This window comes from Leucopleurus acutus, assembly GCF_964270905.1.
Source record: "Leucopleurus acutus genome assembly, chromosome: 19".
NCBI lineage: Eukaryota > Metazoa > Chordata > Mammalia > Artiodactyla > Delphinidae > Leucopleurus > Leucopleurus acutus.
In genome coordinates, this window is record NC_139161.1 from 60,620,282 (window position 1) to 60,636,995 (window position 16,714).

The window sequence follows — 16,714 nt, forward strand, 5'->3', positions numbered from 1 at the left end:
CTCAGATCGATGCCGTAGGGTCAGCCCGGGGCCTGCAGGTGCCTGGGGACCGGGAGCGCAGGGCCGGGAGCTCGCAGGCTGTCACTTTCTTGACCTCTCCCTGCCATCGTGTCTCCGCGGCACCCCTGACAAAGGGCCTCGGCCTGCACACCTGTCATGTCTTCCCCAGGCAATCTCTTCCCACTGTTTTGGGGGCCCTGGGCTGTGAGCATGCTGGGCGGACGTTGCCCCTGCCCTCATACAGCTGACAGACCTTGGAGGAGACAGACAGTAAACGAGATGCCGAGATGCCGCAGAAAGTGGCCATCTGGGAAGAAAGTAAAACGGGGGATGGGAGACTGTGTGCAGACCTCTCCAAGAGGGGCCCTGAGCTGCCCCCGAAGGAAGAACAGTCTGGGGAGAGAGCCCAGCAGCAGAACCAAGCTGGCTGGCCGGTGTGTTGGGAACAGGGGGGCTGACGAGGGGGTGCACTGGAACTTTGGTTCTCAGTCGTGCCCTGGGAGGCCATGAGCCATTTTTATGTTGCGAGGGTCTCCTGCTGAGGAAGGAGAAACCCGGGCAGGCTCCTGGGAGGAGGCAGCCCTCGGGGCTGTGGAGCTCGGAAGGGTCTTGGGGGCATCGAGGCAGCAGCCTGATGGGTGGGGTGCCCAGTTTTCACATCTCAGTCAGTGGTTAATTTATGCTGGTGTCATCATATTAAGATACAAGTATTACAGGAGCCGGCACCTCTGAGCGTGTGGCCACTCAGACCAGTAAACCCCAGCCTGCGGGGGGCCCCCTACCCACCCCACCCCTGCTCCTCATGGCTTTGTGGACTCGGGAGCAGTCTCCCGTCTCTGGGCCTCACATTCCTCAAATGAAGGAGTGGTTCCAGAGGGACCAGGGGCTCTTTGCCTCCTGGCCTGTGGCTCTGAGAATGCCCAGCTCAGCAAATGTTTTCCTGAACAGCTACTGTGTGCTCCGCCCAGGGCTGGGAGGGCCTGGGTCCCACCCTGGAGAGGGGAGAATTTCAGGGTTCGGGAAAGCTGGGCACATTCAGAGGGTGCTGGGAAGGGCCGTCTGTAGCCAGAACTCCCGCTGTGTGCAGGACACCTACCTCCTCTGTCTCACTGGCTTCTCATGCCTGGGAGGGCGTCCTGGGAGGGCGGGTATTTTACGGAGAAGGAAGTGGGACCTCACAGGCAACATGTCCAAGGTCCCTCTACCGGCCCTGCTTGGCCTTCCTCCACGCCACAGGGAGGTGTGATGCCCCCCACTGCTCTGGGCAGTGCCCTGGGAGGGCCGAGAGCCCTCTGCCCACACACCGGAAGCCCTGGGCCCCTCTGTGCTCCAGTTCCTGCACTGGGACGAGGGCGAGTCCCTGCCCCCCCGGCCGCCCTCCCCCCGGGAAGCTGGTTCCCCTTGTTGTGCAGTCAGGGACTGTGTGTCCAGGGAACAGCGACTGCTGGTGGGGTGCGTTTAGGGTTAGGAATTGAGTTCCCACCCAGCTGGTAGGTCGGGAGGGAGGGGTGCAGAGCCTGGAGGCCAGCAGCCTAAGGAGTTAGGCTCACACCTCTGCGGCACCTTCTTTGCTGGGTGACCTTGGGGAAGATACTCGCTGTCTCTGTGAAATGGGTCTGATGATGGCTCTGGGGGAGGCTCGGGGCCCGGGGGGATGACCAGCTTGCCTCACGCTGGCCTTCTTGGTGAGCAGCTGGGTGAGGTCTCTGTGTGTGGGAGGTGTTCCGGGGCCGAGGAGGCCCTGGGTACACCCCCTTGTCCCAAGAGCTGCCAGAATCCTAGACCCAGTGTTGCCCCAAGGTACTCCTGTCCATTCCCCAGCTGAGACCATTTGCTGGAAGCGTCTCCCAGCTGAGGGGCATCCCGGCTCCTCTGGGGACCCTGGGTGGGGTCTCACAGGATGGGTATCTTGGGGCCCCTTCCTCCTACGGTAGAACCGTGTCCTCTGGGAAACTGGGCAGGGGAGGGTGGGGAGCTGAGCCACTTCCCTTCGTGGTCACTGTGAGAGGGAGAGGGAGGAAAAGTTTCCTGAGAGCTTTTGGTCTCCTGGGAGCTGGCCTCTGAGGAGGAGAAAACCAGGACACTGCCTACCAGCCGGGCAGGACAGGTTGGGGGCATGGGGCTGGAATCTACTGGGATGCCCCTTCTCTCTGCCGTAGCCCCTCGCAGCCATCAAGGCAAGGGGCAGGGGCTCTCATACTGGGGACAGATATGCTCCCGAACTTGTGAAATAGGGCCACTGTCGTGGTGACAGTGAAGTGTCTTCGAGAGCGAGCGCTTGGTCAGCGGTCGGCATCTACCCAGCCGTGAGCCTGCCAAGGCCGTCAGGTGTGCTCTGTCCTCAGTTCTCACTGCAGCTGCAGGACGAAGGCGAGGAAAGTGAGGCACGGAGAGGCGAGGGGATGTGCCTCTGCAGCTGGACAGAGGACATGGTGTGGCTCCAATTCTGGACAGCCTGGGGTGAGTTTTCCGGGTGGCCTCGGCCAGGCCGAACCCACCAGCTGCCTGGGGCCGGGAGCCTGGGGCTGGTGGGGACTGCAGACCACTCTGTCTGAGCCGTCAGCGATCTGGGCGGCGGCCAGAAAGCCGTCCTCCTTGGTTAGAATCCTGCAGCCAGTCTCCCTGCTGTGCAGACACATAATTATATTTCACATTAAAGGGGAAGCTGGAGGCTGAGGGGGCCAGAGAGCCCTTTGAGGCTTGTGTGCTGAGCACAAACCTGCCTCCTTGGCCGAAATCTGTGGCCCCAGAGCTGAGCAAGGGGTCGGACTGGTGATAAAATGGGGTCTCCCTAGGCCAAGGCCCAGCTGGGCAGGTCTGCCTGCCGGGATGAAAGGCCTGGGCCCTGCCCAAGGCTGAGAGATCTGAGGCCCAGACAATAGGCCCCAGGAGGCTTGGAGGGCAGGGCTTGTGGGGACAGGCTGGGAAGAGGCAGAGGCAGGGGTGGCAAGAGAAGAGGGTCACATGGGGGTCAGGTCTGCAGAGAAAGCGGGCAGGGGGAGGAGCACAGAGAAAGCAGGAGAGGAAAAAGCCAAGCAGAGCGTCAGATGAGGAGAGAGATGCTATTAAAGAGGGGGAAACGCTTGTGTCCGAGTGTGCATGCCTGGGGTGCAACGGGAAAGGAGTCCATGGGGATGTACAAGCTGGGACCTGTGTGCACATGTGCCCTCCTGCAGCTGTCACCCTTGCACGTGCATGTATGAGTGTGTATTGCACCTGCAACCATCATGCATGTCACGGCATGCATTTTGCATGTGTGGATCCAGACGCCTGAGCTTGTGTACTCGGCTGTGTGCACACGTGTGTGTGCAAGATTTCCTTTCCTGTGTGTGCGCTCGCCATGCACCTGTGTGGGTCTCTGGGCGGACATGCCTCCGTGTGTGTGTGTGCACGCGCGCGCGCGCTCCAGTGCGCAAGTGGCTGGCCGTGTGTCTGTGTGTGGAGGGGGGCCGGGGCCGGGGACGCCGGGCCAGGCCTGGGCTGGGTGGGCGGGGGCAGCGGCGGCGCGGCGCGGGGCGGGCGTTCTCTCCGCGGAGAGTTAGAGTTGTTGCCGAGCTGGGTTCTGGTGACAGCCGGGCGCGGAGCTGGGTGCGCGCCGAGCCTCAGCTTCCCGCCGCCTCCTCGCCCTCCATTGCGCTCTCCCCGCCTTCTCCGGGCCTTGCCGCTGCCACCGCCTTCCCGGGAACGGCAGCCGAGGGCGAGGGCGAGTAGCCGGAGGGGCCGGAGCGGGCGTGGAGACGCGGGGCGCCTGGGCGTGGGGGAGCGCGCCCGGCCCAGCCCGGGATCAGATAACAGCCGGCGGGGGAGGGGGTGGGTCGGCCGCACGCGCCGCGGGACGGAGGGACGGACGCCAGCCGCGCCGACCGGAGCGTGCGCCCCGCGACCGGGGGCGCCGTCCAGGCGCGCGCCCCCGCCCCGCGACCGGACCGGGGCGATTGGCGCCCCGCACAGACGCTCCCCTCAGCATGGAGCGCCCCCGGGGGCTGCCCTGAGGCGGCGGCGGCGATGCAGGCAGCGCGGCGGCTGCCGGGGCCAGGAACGGCCGCCCGGAGCTCGGAGGACGCGGAGCGCGCCGCGCCCGGGGCACTGACCGAGGTAAGCGCCGGGGGACCCGGCTCCAGCTCCTCGCGGGCCCCCTTCCCGGCCGAGCGAGCACGAGGAGGTGCAGCAATTGGGAAGGTGGGGCGGCGGGGTCTGTTCGACCTCTCGTTTTCTGCTATTTTTTTTTTTCTTCCCCCTCCCTGGTGAGCGTTAGCAGGAAATGCTGACTGCGAGCTTTTCTCCTCTGCCATGTCTCCAGCCACCGCCGCCAGGGAACTTTGCTCCTTGCTAACCTTCGTCTTGGGGGCGCTCTGGGAAACTTTGAGGCGCCCTCGGCCCCCCTCTGAACGCCTCGCACGAGGGGGCTGGGGAGGGAGCGTGGGGAGGCGCTTCCGCAGGCGGTGTCAGTCTTACGAGTGACCTTCCCCGGAGACCCCCCGACCGGGGCGCGGACTACGGGCGGCCCGGCAAATGCCCCCAGGCCCAAGGGCTGCGGGTCCTTGGAGTCGTCGGTCTTTCCCACCTCCTGCGCTCTGTTGGAGTAAAGATATTCTGGAAACGGTGTGGTCCTCTGGCACTCGAGGGAGCCAGCCGAGGAGTCCAGCCGCACCTTTTTTCGCTTGTACAAGTCGGCCTTGATCGCTCAGGGGTGGTCGCTCGGCTGAGAGGCCCCGCGGGTTTCAGGGCCGGGGTCCCCTCACAGTGCTGACGTCTGCTCTGGTTGTCCTGGGGCGCGGGGAGGGGCGCGGGGCGGGGGAACCAGCGGCAACTGGGTGGGGAGTTCCTGCGGGGCTTCGCATGGGATTTGAGGCCCCAGTGGGTGTCTGTGCTGCCTGTTCCGGTGGAGTGTGCACATGTCATGTGAACATTTTTAAAACCTGTGTTCAGGACTGGAGGTCACAGGAAAGTGTCTCTTTGGAGGTGGTCTTTGGTTCTGGGAGGTTCTTCTGCCTCCCCGCGGCCTGGATCTGCTGAGACCGGGGCCACCCTGCTCCCCGTTTCCCCAGCAGCTCTTCATCCGGGAGCCCTGCACTGCCTGGGACCTTTGCTCCGTTCTTCTCTGCTCCCCGTGCCCAGGACGGACCCTGGAATAAAGTGCTGGGGACCTCCAGCCCCCCATATCCGCGTCGCGGAGCCCGGGTTCGCAGGCTCCGTCTCCGGGGAGCGCAGAGGCGCCCACACGCCGCTGAAATCAGCAGCCGCCTCCTCGAAGGTGCGAACCCAGAAGGCGGTAGCCTCCAGCCTACCCCTCGCCCGCTGCCTAGGTGCCGAGGACGGCCAGGCCCCGGCTGCCGCCCCATTCGGACCTCAGCCTCTGCCTGTGCTCCTCTGCAGCCCCTCATCGCAGGTCTCCGCCCTGGACCGCCACCGCGTGGCTGGAGAGCGCCAGGGAGGGGAGAGCCCGAGGAGCGGTGGGGGCGTGTGGTCTCTTTGCGGCCAGCTCCTCCCCCCGTTGTGAGAAGAGCGCCCTCAGCGCGCGCTGGGACCCCCAGAGAAACTCCTCAGCGTGATCCGCCCCTCAGCCTTCTGGCGGCCCCTCCCCTCCAGGTAGGGGGCCGGGTGTCGGCAGCTCCAGGAGGGGGCCTCGGAAGGGCTCCAGTCATGTGGGCCCCAGACCCCTGAGGGAGAGCAGGGCGCTTGGGCGCCCCTGGGGACAAGAAGGGGCCTCCAGCGTGCTGGACAACAGGGGAGGGCCCTCCTCTCTACGGGTGTGCCGCTGAGCGCGTGTACTGGGCATTCTATAGATGCTGGGTGTTGGCACTCACCTGGCAGACCCGAATTTCCAGTCCCGGACTCCCTCCTTGTGCCCCCCTCTCCAGATGAGGGCACAGCAGAGCCCCCTCCCAGCCCTGAAGGGGAGGGACCTTCCCTCGGGCAAAGGGGCAGAGCCTAAGTTTGTCGGCCTATCCCTGGACGCCCCTCCCATGCCCAGTTGCCATGTCAGACCCCGTCAGGCTTCCGGTTGCTTAGGAGGCGACCCCTCCTTGAGGTGTGTGCCTGGTGGAAGGATGTTCAGTGAACTGTGCTGTGCTGTGAGGACAAGGTGCCCAGAGAGGGGCAGAATCTTGCCCAAAGCCACACAGCAAACCAGGGCTTTGAGCGGAAGCCTCCACCTAGCTCTCTCCAGGCCAGAGGCCCGCCCTGCCAGGCTTCCTGCCCCAGGGCCATGGTGTCCCTCCTCTCAAGTCTGCCCAGAGCAGGACAAGGTAGCACTGGTGGCCCTGAGGCAGTGAAGTAATAGTGACAGCGGTGGTAACAGTAACAACACTAACGGTGACAGCAGCGCCCTGCAGTTATGCAGCACTGGGACCGGCTCTGCCTGCGGGCAGGCCTCTGGCCTGGCGAGGCCTCCGGTGCCCTGGGCCACGGCTGGCAGCACCGGGCCCAGCACCAGGAGGCCTTGGCACAGCGTCTAGGGTGGAAGCAACTGCATCGTCACTCCCAGCAACCTCTGTGGCCCTTGTCTGGCTCCAGGCCGGAGGCTGCTGGAGCCCCCTCGGGGCCCACCTGCTGTCCACTCTCGGGCTCACTGCTCCCAGCTCGGGCTGGGCCGTCCCTCCGACAGGTGCAACTGGTGCCTGTTGCTGGGTCCCTGCCGGGGCTCTTGCTGTGAGTGACGCCTGGGCACACCTGCCCCTGCCCTGGGGCTGCAGCTGGAGCCCTGTCTCGGGCCGGCATGGAGGAGAGGCTGGGAGAGAGGCAGCTCGTGGGCAGCAAGAGGGGTAGAGGCTGGCTGGCCACTCGGAAGGTGTGCGACATGTGGGCTCGGTCCACGGGATGGCTGCTCCAGGGGAGTTGGCAGTGTGGCAGGGAGGCAGCCAGGGGAAGGCCAGAGATGAAAGAAAGCCAGGCTGAAACTGGGCCGCAGGCAGGGCAGGAGGCCTGGAGGCTTCAGAGGAGCTGTGGGGCTGGGGCTGGGGGTGGGGCTGGCCAGGCAGGAGGGTTTTCCAGAGGATCTGGGGCCGAGGGCAGAACTGGAGCCCTCGCTGGGCACTGGCTGAGGGCCCAGTACTCTGCCGGCTGATTTAATTTCCTAATGGTCTGCTAGTGCAGAGGATGGCAGTAGCTCCGTGAGGCCCAGGGAGGCTCTGGGAGAGACTGGAACGCGGCTCGGACCCAGAGCCCACCTTCCTGCATCCCACAGACAGCCTGCGCAGAATGCATCCGTGTGCCCCGCTGTCTGTGGGGGCTGCCCCCCTACGGGCCCTGGTGCCTGCCTGCCATCCCAGATCCCAGGTTGCTGTGTCCTCGGGACCTGGTTAAGGCCTGGCATGTAGTAGGTGCTCAGTAAATAATTGGTGGGTCTGTGTCTGGGCTGTTTTCTCTGCTGCTGAGGCCTCACTGGGGGCTGTGGTGGGGCTGTGAGCTCCTGGGGTGGAGGCCCTGTGGCCCGCTGCTCAGCTGTGGCCCCAGTGCAGTGTCTGGCATACAGAAGGTGCCTAATAAATGGGTGTTGAGTAAATGGAGACCTGGCCCTTGACCTGGCCGCTTGTCTCATTCTTTCGGGGGAGACTTTAGGGCAGACAGCTAGGGTGAGCGAGGCCGGGGGTCTGACTGTGGCCCGGTCACTTCTCTTGGGTCTCAGTTTATCATCTGGGAAGTGGGATCAGAGCGCCAGGTGGGGAGGCTTCTGAGAGCACCCAGGATGGGAGAGTGGAAATGTGAACCTCTGTGTGTGCCTTTGGGGGAGTCTCAACAGAAATGGGGTGCGGAAAGGCGGGGCTCCATGGAGGAGGGCATGTGAGCCTCTGCGACGCCAGAGCCTTGGTATCCGCCATCCAGTCCAGCCTTCCCTTGGACAGGGGGGAAACTGAGGCCCAGAGAGGGTAGGCGAGGGTTCTGTGGGAGAAGAGGGCCTCCCCCTCCTAGTGTGTCAGCTCTACCCCCTCCCCAACCCACTTCCTCCTGTCACCCCACCGATGTTCTGCATCTCGAGGCTTCCTGCCCAGCTGCTGAAGTAGCAGCTGCAAAGGCCGCGTGAGGCTGTGGGCGCCCTGGGGACCCTGGTCCAGCCCCTGACTAGCCTTCAGCCCTGCAGCGCCAGCCACGTTTACCTTGGCGTGGCCTCTAGGGCCTTGGGGTCTGGACCCTCCTCACCCCGGTCAGCCGGGCCCGCAGCTTGGCCCTGTTGCCGCCGCCACTCCCCTCTTCCGCCCAGGCCGCCGGCCTCCCGCCCGCGGTGCCTCCTCGGCCTGGCCCTTGCCCCGTGCCCCCAGCTGCCCTCGCCGGAGCTCCACAGGGCCCTCCCTCACTGCTCTCAGCTCCTGCCCAAACGCCGCCTGCTCCCCGCGCCTTCTCGGCTTTCTTCCCCGTGGAACTCGGCGCAGTCTGCCACGCTGCGTTTTCTCTCGTTTGTTGTCGGTCTCCCTTGGGCGCAGGGCAGGCTCTGTCTCCTGAGCTCCCCTCTGGGGCGGAGCCGGGCCCCCTGCAGCTCGCCTGGGGCTGTGGCCCCACGTTGTGACGGACGTCCCCGCGGTGGGAGTGGGCAGCCTGCGGCCCGAGAGGGCAGCCCCGGCCAGAGGTGGCAGCAAGTGGGGGACAGCGCCTGGGACCCTCTGCCCCTGAAGCCTCCTCACAGCTGCTTGGTGGCTTCGCCAGCAGAGCTGGGCTGGTGCGGGGGGGCGGGGGGGACATGTGGAGCTAGCGAGGTACCGAGCTCTGTGTGTGTGCACGCACGCGTGTGTGTGCGTGTGCATGAACGGCCGAGGTCACGGAGGGGCTGTGCGCCCCCCACCCTGCCCACCTCCCTCTCCTTCCAGCTGCAGCCCAAGCCCCCTGAGCTGGCGGCTCCAGCCCTGCAATTCTCCGGCACTTAAGGCAAAAATAAATCGCTGCTGGCAGCTGGCGTTCTGGGAGGTAGCAGCCGCGCCACCCCCCTGCCCCCGACCCTGTGCCTGTGGGCTCTTGGTTCCAGGCCAAGCCGGGCCAGGGGGGGCTAGGAGGACTGGGGGCCCCGCGGGGAGCTGGCTCCGTCCAGCCCCTTCTCAGGAGGAGAGGTTGGCAAGGCCCAGAGAGCGCGGGGCCTGGCTGGGTCGCGCGACGAGCAGAGGTGGATGGAAGCCGGCGACTCCCGAGGGGACCGGGATCCGGGGCAGGTGAGGGGGCTCAAAGGTGGGGCTTCGCAGGGGCCTGGCCCGTGGCCTTGTGGAAGCAGGGTGTGGGCAGGGCCCTGGACCCCCTCGCACAAGGCCCTGGGGACCAGCCCCTGGACATGTCCTTCCCTGCTGGCCTCTCCCTTTCCTTCTCAGAGAGCCCTAGAGGCCTCTGCCTGGCGAATCTTAGTGACACAGGCCCTGAGGAGGTCAGAATTCAGCCTTATTCATGCTTTTGACTGTTGAGTCTGGAGCCGGTATCTTTGCTTTTACCCTGTGCCTGGGGCTGGGGGCTGGGAACTGATGTCTGGATTGGGGGAGGGTAAAGAAACCAGTGAACAGACACTTAGGGAAGCACAGAGTTTGTCATATTCTCTTGCTAATTATCACAGTTTTTAATGACAAGAGTGTTAACATGCTCACGGTAAAGCATCGCAGGATTGTAAGGACAGAAAATGAATTTCTTTTTCTCAAACCTTGTCTCCCCCTCACCCCCACCCCAAAGCTTTATGCTTTTGAGGGGACTCATTAGAGAACCTTTTAGGTTGTCTGAGTGTTTAACAAACATGTGGATGTAGTTGTGCACACCTGCTAGCAGCTGCAGCGCCCTCTCTCTGTCTGTCTCCCCCTCCCTGTTTCCGTGTTTTCTCATCTTCCCGTCCCTGCTGTCCCTGCTGCCGCCCCAGGCCCCATACTCAGGGGCTTCATCCTCTCTCCTTTGATTGACCTGAGGGCTGAGTCTCAGAGTCTTGGGACCACAGAATCTTAGCTGTGGAGTCTAGGAAAGCACTCAGCCACCCGAGTTCCTGGGCGATGGGCTGAGTCGTGGAGTTGTGGCCTCTTTGGGACAGAGAACCTGGCATTGCAGAATTGGCGTGTCTTACTCCCGGGAGAGGTGCTGGGTCTTTGCTGGGGTCCCTCCTTCCTCAGACCCCTCGGGAAGCGGTTGGAGAATGCAGATCTCCTGGCTCCGTCCCCAGAAATTCTGGCTCCGAGGGCCTGGGGTGGAGCCTGGGAACCTGCACTTTTCAGTCTCCCCAGCAGTGCAGCCACCACGGGGAGGTCACCCTGCTGCAGCCCAGTCCTTGACCCTGGGCTGGCCCCGTCCCCTCTGGCCTCAGGGCCCACCCGGCCCAGCGTGGACAAATTTGAGGCTGTGCTCGAGTCCCGCAGGGAAGGCGCAGGCCAGGCTGCGCGTCCGAGGTCCTCGGCAGGGGCAGGCCTCTGCTGGGGACTCGGTCCCCCCCCCACCTCTGAGCTTCCTGTCGGGTGCCAGCACCGTCACTCCTGTCACCTGGAAGAGCCGCCCCGCCCGGCTCCACTGAGGGCCCCTGTGGAAAGGGTCTGAGAGGCTAAGTTCGAGGGGGTGTTGGTCACCCCTGTGCTGGCCCCGGGCCTCAGTGACCCCGCGTGTGAAGTGGACGTGGGCATCGTGCCCCGTCTGGGCATCTGCTTTCTCATCCCTTTGCCACTTCAGCTCTGCGGTCAGGGCAGCCAGGGCAGCCTCCGCTCTCCCTGCCCCCGGCCCCTCTGCCACACAGGCCGGAGGCTCACCCGTGCCCATCACCTCGGCCTGCTGTGCCTCAAGCTGTCGGAAGCACCTGCCCGGCTGGGGCAGCCAAGTTGCCCCCACCCCCACCCCGGGCCCCAGGAGCCTTCAGAACCACTGGAGGCAGTGCCTCCGAAAGTCCCCGGACAGCCCCGGAACGGCCCAGCCCCTCCCTCGGGGCTTCACAGCAGAGGAGACCCGAGCCACCCTCTTCCTTTCCTCTGCCGGCCCTGCCAGCCAGAGCCTTGCGGCACCTGTGGGCTCTGGCCCCGATCCTACAGCAGATGCCCCAGCCCTGAGGCTCCAGAGCCAGGTGACCAGGCCCTGGGTCCTGTCCTGACCCAGCTGCCCTCCTGGTGGGCTTCAGGGGTCCCCCAGTCACCCTGCCACAGATCAAGCACTGGTGGATGGGGAGTGAAGGGGGAGCCGCGCCCCTGGGGGCTGTGACCCGAACCCTTGGTCTCAGTCTCCTCCTCTGGGAACTGGGGACACGAGGGGAGGTGGTTGAACAAACCCACACACCCGACGTGTCTGCCCTGCCCTGCGAGGGGCAGCCGTCCTGTGGGGTGGTCCATCAGCCAGGTCCAGAGGAGAAGACAGAAGTGGGATGACGGGGGGAGCGGGTGGGGTCTGTACTACTTTCATACCAAGTCACCACAAACCGGGGGGCTTAAAACAGATTATCGTCTCTCCGTTCTGGGGGCCAGAGTCCGAAATCGAGATGTCGGCAGGGTCGCTTCCTCCGAGGATCCACCCCGGGCCCCTCTCCCGGCTCCCGGGGCTGCCGCGGCCCTCGGGGTTCCTTGGCGTCCCTCCAGTCTGCACCTCTGTCTTCACGTGGCCTTCTGCTCCCTGTGTCTTCTCTCCTGTCATGAGGACACTTGTCATTGGACTCAGGGCATCCTTATCCAGGACGGTCTCATCTCCACATCCTTAGTTATACCTGCAAAGACCCTTTCTCTAAACAAACTCACATTCAGAGGCACTGGGCTGGGTGGACATACATTTTGGGGGAGCCGTCACTCAACCTGTTACACGTGGTCAACCTGGATTTGCTGCCCTGTGTCTCGACTTTTTCTTTTTTAAGAAAAACATATTTTTTAGCAACGTATCTTGGAGACACGAGCAGATACGGTATGCTTGGTCTGTGCCGCTTACCAGCTGTGTGTCCTTGGGCAGATTGCTTGACTGTTCTGTGTCTCAGTTTGCTCATCTGCAAAATGGAGGCATTAACGGTTCTTCCCCCCATCGGGCTGCTGGGGGCGATGAAAGGGTGTGCACAGGAGAGGTGTAGTAGGTGACCCCTTTGATCAGTACATCAACCAGCAGAACGGTTTTAAGGTCTGCCCAGTATTCCCTGCACTGGGCTGGATTTCTTTTTCGTGAGCCTGCTTCGTTCTGGGGCCCCTCCAGCCCTCGGCTGTTATCACGTGTAACGCTGCCATGATCACCTGGGTACTGAGGTCCTCGTGCCAGCGCTGTCCAAGCAAGAAGTCCAGAAGCAGCCCTGCTGGGTCGGAGGGCTTGTGCCTTTGTAGCTTTTAGAACTACCACCGCTGCGCCCTCCCGGGGTGGTCCCCGCCCCTTGGAGAGTTGAGCGTGCCTGGGTCCCACCGTGGCCTCCACCGCGTCTGTTTTAGAGCCAGTGCAGCGTTTCTTCCTGTTGAAACCCCTTTCTGTCGTTCCCTTCCTGGCAGAGTGGTCACTTCCCTGACCTTTGCCCTCCCCCAGGTTGAGGTCTTTGGGAGTTGGGTGGGTGCCCCTGCCATATATCCCGTTGGGTCCTCATGGCTAGCCCCAGGGGTGGGAAGCAGCTGCCCTATTTCCAGATGCCAACACTGGGCCTCAGAGAGATCGCATAGCTGCCCAGCCCATCTCTAGCAGTCTGTCTGCGCCTGGAGCCCGAGGGGCCTCCTCAGGTGTCTTGGTTTCCCTGCAAGCTTCCCTGGTGGCACAATGGTTAAGAATCTGCCTGTCAAGGCAGGGGACACTGGTTCGACCCCTGGTCCGGGAAGATCCCACATGCCGCAGAGCAACTAAGCCCGTGCGCCACAACTACTGAGCCTGCGCTCTAGAGCCTGCGAGCCACAGCTACTGAGCCCACGTGCCACAACTGCTGAAGCCCGTGCGCCTAGAGCTGGTGCTCGGCAACAAGAGAAGCCACCGCAGTGAGAAGCCCGCGCACCGCGTCGAAGAGTAGCCCCTGCTCGCCACAACTAGAGAAAGCCTGCGCGCAGCAACGAAGACCCAGTGCAGCCAAAAATAAATAAATAAATTTATTAAAACCCCCCCAGCACTCTCCTCACTGGAGGGAGAGGGCTGGGTTTCACTCCTGCTGGCCCCCCTGCCCTGCCCCATCCCTGGGCCACCAGGCAGAGTCCCTCTGGAGATGGCTGGTGAGCTGACAGGCCACTGTGACACCCTGGACTGAGGCCGTGTGCCCCGGGGGCCTGGGTGTCCTCAGCCCCCTCCCTCGGCTCCTGGCAACCGGCAGGATATTTTGGGGGCTCCAGCAAAATGCCCGCCTTGGTGGTGGATTCAGCAGCCTGTGGTGTCACTGGGCGCCTTTATTTCTCAGGGAGTGCCGCGATGTTTCACTGAGACTTGGCGCCCAAGACCATGAAAATGACTGTTTACTTGGTGTCTTCTGGTGCCAGGCGCTGCGCTCAGTGCTTTCCCGAACATCATCTCATTTAATTCTCAAAATGTACTGGCCAGGAGTGGAGCAGGGATTGAGAGATGGGGTGCTGAGGGAGGCAGGTGGCCAGACCGGGGAGCCCCACGGCTGGGCCCCCGGCGCCTCCAAAGGCACAGGCGCCTTTAAGAAGGGCTCTCCCTTGAGGGCAGGCCGAGACCTGGGCTGAGGATCTGGGAGGTGCAGTGTTGGGCATGAGCCAGGTTAGCCTGGATTTAAATGGGGCAGCCCCCCATGCCCCCCTGCTGTGTGACTCCAGGCAAGCAGCTTCACCTCTCTGAGCCTCACTTCCCTACTCTGAGAAATGGGGCCAAGTTTGCCCCGTTCAAACTGTGATTGTGTGTGCCCGGTGTTAGAACTGTTTCAGAAATCTAGATGATGGAGGAGGGTTCTCAGAGTCCTGTCCACTTTACAGGTGGAGAGACTGAGGCCCCAAGGGGGGAGGGACTAAATGACCTGCCACCCTCCATCCCCTGTGACCTCAGCCACAGGACATGGGGCTGGTCCAGTCTCCCTCGTTTTTACCCTCACCGGACTAGGATAGAAAGACAGACCCGTTATTTGAGTGCCTGCTCTGTACTGGGAGGCTCGTGCAAGGGAAAGATTTAAGTTCTCGGCGTGCGGGTCGTGCCCCCTCTGTCCATTTCTTAGGCAGCGGTGGGGCTCACATCTGTCCGAGAGCCCCATGTCCCGGGAGACCCCCCCACTCCCGTGGCTGCGTCGTGGGCATGCTGGGCTTTCCACAGACCTGCACGCGAACCTTTGCTGCTTGGGGAGACAGCAGGGGGGCCGATTCACTCACCGCTCAACTTTGGACCTGGGGGAAATGCCTCCGCGTGGCCTGAGCGAAGTCTCTGCAGAAGTGGGGATGCTGGGGCTTGTGGAGCAGAGAAGGTGCCCCAGGGGAGGGGCTCTGGCCTGGCCCAGCAGGAGGCCTCCCAGGGTGAGTGTCCAGCCAGTGGACCTTAGAGAGCCCTTCAGAACCACCCCTGGTGCCCTGGTCCCCTGCCATCTGCCTCCTGAGCCCACCTTATCCCTCCTGGACATGCAGGAAACCAGACTTAAAGGACGTGAGCCCCTGAGTCCAGTTGCAGCCTGCACTGCCCTGGGGCGTCATGGACCCCTCTCTTGCTTCCAAGCTTGGGGCTCTGGCCCCAGACCTCCCCCCGTTTCCACCCAGAACCTGGCCTCTTGGTCCGGGGGCCCTGCCTCCTGAGACTCTCCAGGGTCCTGGAGTCTCCGCCGACAGTGTGGCCTCCTCATTACTGAGAAAGTCAAAGGAGAACCTTGCAGCTCCCACCTCCCGCCACCTGTGTCCCCTCACCGTGCCTCCATCCCTTTCCTGTGGATGGGTTGTTGTCCCCCACGGCCACTTGGCCCCTCTGCCTTCACCCACCTAAGGCCATTGCTGTGGTGTCTCCCTCTCCCTGCTAGCCCCTTCCCTACACCCTGCACCTGTTCCTTCCAAAGGAGATCACGGAGGGCCTGCCATGGGCTGGCACTGCCTCCAAGCACCAGGACACGCCAGGGGACAAAACAAAGCCCTGCCGCCATCCATCTGCAGTAAAAACTCTCAGTAAACTAGGAACAGAGGGAAACTTTCTCAACTTGGTAAAGGCACCTACAAAAATCCCGGAGCTGACATCATACTTAATGATGAGAAGCTTGGCTTTCCCACTAGGAACAAGGCAAGGAAGTCCTCTCTCACCAGTGCTTTTCAACATCGTACTGGAAATCCTGGCTGATGAGATAAGACAAGAAAAGGAAATAAAAGGTATACACATTGGGGAGGAAGACACAAAACGGTCTCTATTCACGAATGACATGATCATCTATGTAGAAAATATGAAAAAATCGACAAGAAAACTCCAGGAACTAATAAGCAGTTATAGCAAGGTTGCAGGATACAAGGTTAACGTACAAAAGTCAATCAGTTTCCTATATACCAGCAGTAAACAAGTGAAAAGTGAAATCTAAAATTAAAATCACAATACCATTTCTATTAGCACCCCCCCCCCCAAATAAACCACCGAGGTATAAATCCAACAAAACCCTGATGAATGAAATCAAAGAAAAACTAAATAAATGGAGAGATAGTCCATGTACATGGATAGGAAGACTCAATATTGTTAGACATCAGTTATTCCCAACTTGATCTATAGATCCAATGCATTCCCAATCAAAATCCCAGAAAGTTATTTTATGGATATCGACAAACTAATTCTAAAGTTTATATGGCGAGGCAAAGGACCCAAAACAGCCAACACAGTACTGAAGGAGAAGAACAAAATTGTAGAACTGACACTAACTGACTTAAAGACTTACTATAGGGACTTCCCTGGTGGTGCAGTGGTTCAGAATCCGCCTGCCGATACAGGGGACACGGGTTCGAGCCCTGGTCCGGGAGGATCCCACATGCCGCGGAGCAACTAAGCCCATGCGCCACAACTCCTGAGCCTGTGAGCCACAACTACTGAGCCCGCATGCCACAACTACTGAAGCCCGTGCGCCTAGAGCCTGTGCTCCGCAACAAGAGAAGCCACCGCAATGAGAAGCCTGCGTACTGCAACGAAGACCCAACACAGCCAAGAATAAATAAATTTTAAAAATAATAAATAAATTTATTTTTAAAAAAAGACTTAACTATAAAGCTACAGTGATCAAGACGTGTGGGGTTTGCAACAGGACAGACAGATCAATGGAGCAAAGTAGAGAGCCCAGAAATAGACACACACAAATATAGTCAACAGATCGCTGACAAAGAAGCAAAGGCAACACAGTGGAGCAAGGATGGTCTTTCAACAAATGGTGCTGGAAGAACTGGATGTCCACACGCAAAGAAGTTAATCTAAACACGGACCACACACCCTTCACATGAATTAACTCAAAATGGATCATAAATGTACGTAAAGCACAAAGCTATGAAATTCCTAGAAGATAGAGAAGGAGAAAACCTCGATGACCCTGGGTATCGATATGCCTTTTTAGATACAATATCAAAGGCATGATCTATGAGAGAAATAATTGACAAGCTGGACTTCATGAAAATTGAAAACTTCTGCCTTGGGAAAGACAACGTTGAGAGAATTAGAAGACAAGCTACAGACAGGGAGAAAATATTTACCAAAGACACATCTGATGAAGGGCTGTTATCCAAAACAAAGAACTCTTGAAACTCAACAGTAGAGAACAAATGACAAACAGACAATAGGAAAAAATGGGCCGAAGATGTGAACAGACACCTCGGCAAAGAAGATATACAGATGGCAAGTAAACATATGAAAAGATGCTCTAGAGACTTCCCTGGTGGGCCAGTGGTAAAGAGTCCGCCTTCCA

At 61.1% G+C, this 16,714-nt stretch overlaps 1 protein-coding gene across 1 annotated transcript in view; it reads left to right on the forward strand.

Annotated features, from left to right (window-relative positions):
- Positions 1-4,005: 4,005 nt before the first annotated feature.
- The window catches only part of KCNJ12 (potassium inwardly rectifying channel subfamily J member 12), a gene marked incomplete at its 3' end in the record, with an annotated part of 32,702 nt that continues 19,993 nt past the window's right edge, over positions 4,006-16,714 (forward strand). Inside the window, exon 1 of the mRNA XM_082860688.1 lies at positions 4,006-4,095. The remainder of the gene's footprint in view (positions 4,096-16,714) is intronic.